The sequence below is a fragment of the Acanthochromis polyacanthus genome, chromosome 17 (assembly GCF_021347895.1).
Source record: "Acanthochromis polyacanthus isolate Apoly-LR-REF ecotype Palm Island chromosome 17, KAUST_Apoly_ChrSc, whole genome shotgun sequence".
Taxonomy (NCBI): domain Eukaryota; kingdom Metazoa; phylum Chordata; class Actinopteri; family Pomacentridae; genus Acanthochromis; species Acanthochromis polyacanthus.
Genome location: NC_067129.1, coordinates 30861566 through 30865243, shown reverse-complemented (window position 1 = coordinate 30865243; position 3678 = coordinate 30861566).

Below are 3678 nucleotides of genomic sequence, written 5' to 3'. Positions count from 1 at the left end.
ACGTAGTTATGAATGTGAAATAAAATAAAATAGAGTTGTGTCATCTCCTCTGCATGCATATAGTGTGTGTCAAAAAAGATAAAGACATCTGGATTTGTTTAAATACTTTCTGCACGTAGACGAGGCTTTCAGTTGCGCATATGATGGGGCAGATTTGCTTTTGTTAAAAACATGTAAATGAAATTAATCATTAATATAGCTAGTCTGTGTTGATCTAGAAACCATCACAGATGATTATTGCCCAAATATTTCCACACCTTTGTTGAAGCAGTGTCCTCAAAGGCAGCTTGTGTTTGTGGGGTTTCAGTGGTTATACACTATTCGTGCACACTTACGCCATCTGAGCAGAGACATTTTACGGTTGACATGCTTTGTTTAGCATTTTCCTCGGACACCCGCAGTGCCGACGGTCGCTTGTTTGACAAACAGCTCGCGCTAATTGCAACCTGACAAATGCAAAAACAAACCACGGGCACGCATGTAAAGAAAAAAATCAGTCTACATGTTTCCTCGGCTGCCGGTAACAAACGGTGGGTGGTCGGGCGAAGGAGCATCCTCGGCAGTGACGGATGGAGCAAACACATCGCCGGAATAAAGACTGAATCAATGAATAACAACAAAAAACCTACACCCTGTGGTTCGCCGTGTGCCCTACAGGCTCGAGCTTGAACATTAGTGGGCTGAATAAATAGCTGCTGAATCTGAGCCTTTAGTTCAGTCGGTCCCTGAGCTGTAAACACAGAACTGTAAACAGCCGGGGTTCATTCCCCTCCAGGGAGCTTTAAGTGCACACGTTTAAGGCTGAAGGTAGGTATGAAACACAAGACCAATGCTTTGAAACCATGACTAGAGCTGGGTCAAATTCAAAGAAGATTGAAGAAGGTTCAAGGAATGCACCTCTGGATGTCACAATGAATAACTCTTCTGTCCCCAAAGGGATTGTAAAGTTGACATTCAGCTTGAAAAAGGGCGATAAACGCATTAAACTAAACAAACTCCATCAATTCTCCAATGCAAACACAACGTACAACCTGTAAAGCTGCTGTTGACACTCTGTGAAGAGGTTTCATGATAAAAAAGCATTTTAATGTGAAACGGATAAAGGAGGCTTTCAGTTTTTAGCAACAAAGCTAACCTCAGAAAATCAACATGATATGAACAGTAGGACTTCAACATGGGTTTTCCAGGGTAAAGCTCAGGTTTGGAGCCATTTCAAAGATTATTATAGAAATTTCTTTCTATGGGATCTTTTCTGACTCCCTACTAGTCATCTGCATTTCATGTGTTGGTACATAAGGCCTGAAGCTGCCAGAGAAACAAAGCAGAACAGTGAAAGCTCTTAATCCTCTGAACTCCAAAACTCCCCAAAGGGGTTGAAAAGAATGTTTTCTTGTTAAAAATTCCTAAATTTCAACATTTTCAGAGCCATGAACTATTTAAACAGAAGATAATCTTTAGATTTTCAACTTTAAGATGGTCTGTGAACTGGCATATGATCCCAGTTGAAAATAACAAAACCTTAATTTGTCTTAAAGGAATAGTTTGACTGAGAATTTGCAGTGAAGCCCGAGGCGTTGGAACAATCTGATCAGGTCCAAGGAAATCAGACTGATGGATTCAGTCACTTCCTCCTTTAAGTCTCTTTTTATTACCTCAGGCATGTTCTCTTCAAGAAAAAGACACCATTTATCAGCAAGAAATTGTAGAAACTGAAAGAATCTTTAGATGTTCAACTTTCCAATGGTCAGTGAACATAATTAGCTTAAAATTATCTTAAGGTTATCAGTGTCTCATCAAAAAAATCATCAAAAACAAGCTCTTTGTACGAGATCCTATATAGAAAACAAAAAACTAATGCTGGGTACAACTGAGAAACCAAGTTTGACCAAATGTGAAGTAAACTCACAGTCAGATTTAGTTTCTTTAAATGTTCAGGATCTCTTTCCTATGTAACTTCGTAGTAACACACCATCGTTGGTCAGGTCTGGGGAACATATTTGCCCATTTCAGTCTGTTCTGTGAGACGCAGGTTTTGTTTGGGTTTTGGTTTCATTCTTTGCCTCCTGCCGAAGCCACAGATAACAAAAGCTCGGGGGTGAATACGAAATGAGGCCAGTTTGTCCTCGTTCTTGAATAAAGTGACTTTTGCTTCTGCAGCACATTTAAATACAACAGGAGTTCACCCAAAGTGCTTTCTAGTCAAAGTAAATGGATAAACACTTCAAGCATGCATGAATTAAAGGAATAAAAGGTATGAGGTAAGGGCTAATATCTCATAAAACAAAAACATAGTGCGAGAAAGCATTTCTTAGTAGATATAAATCTCACTTTTGTGGTTTGTCAGAGGTTTTGAGTGCTGCACCTTTAACTTATTGTCGTCCATTCCACATTAAAAACCTTCCACACAAATGCAAGGTTTATGATTAATTAAAACAGTTTTCTAATCCGATTTGGAATCTTCCAGGATGAGGACTGGAGGATGAGGTCAAACTTTTCTTTGAGAGGCTTCAGGGATTTGTCTATCATTCTGTGGATGAGGAACAGAACCTGTTAGAAGACAGGAAACATGATGAAAAAAACATCCCAGTAAACATGAATGTGGTGAGTCGCAGGTCAAACATGAGTTAAATTTAGACGATGAGCGTACTTGCGTTGGACATTGAGGTTAAACTGCAGGAAAAACCAGAAGGGGTGGAACTGTTGGGGACGTCAGGTAGAGATAAGACGATGAAATCCAATCCAGGTGGCTGGTTTGACTCCCAAGAGTCTTGGATGTCAGGAATGCAGATTATGTTCAATGATACACACGTGGACAAAATTGTTGGTACCCCTCAGTTAAAGAAGGAAAAACCCACAATTCTCACTGAAATCACTTGAAACTCACAAAAGTAACAATAAATAAAAATTTATTGAAAATTAAATAATCAAAAACAGCCATTACTTTTGAATTGTTGATTAACATAATTATTTAAAAAAACAAACTAATGAAACAGGCCTGGACAAAAATGATGGTACCTCTATAAAAGATTGAAAACTATTTGACCAGAGTGACATGATTAACTCAGGTGTGTCATTTAATTGACATCACAGGTGTTTCCAAACTCATAATCAGTCAGTCTGCCTATTTAAAGGGAGACAAGTAGTCACCCTGCTGTTTGGTGAAAAGGTGTGTACCACACTGAACATGGACAACAGAAAGCGAAGGAGAGAATTGTCCCAGGACATCCGAAAAAAAATGATAGACAAACATCTTAAAGGTAAAGGCTATAAGACCATCTCTAAACAGCTTGAAGTTCCTGTGACAACAGTGGCTCATATTATTCAGAAGTTCAAGACCCACGGGACAGTAGCCAACCTCCCTGGACGTGGCCGCAAGAGGAAAATTGATGACAAATTGAAGAGACGGATCGTTGGAATTGTATCCAAAGAGCCCAGAGCAACCTCCAAAGAAATTAAAGGTGAACTCCAAGGCCAAGGTACATCAGTGTCAGATCGCACCATTCGTCGTTGTTTGAGCCAAAGTGGACTTCATGGGAGACGACCAAGGAGGACACCACTGCTGAAAAAAACTCATAAAAAAGCCAGACTGGAATTTGCAAAAATGCATGTTGACAAGCCACAAAGCTTCTGGGAGAATGTCCTTTGGACAGATGAGACCAAACTGGAGCTTTTTGGTAA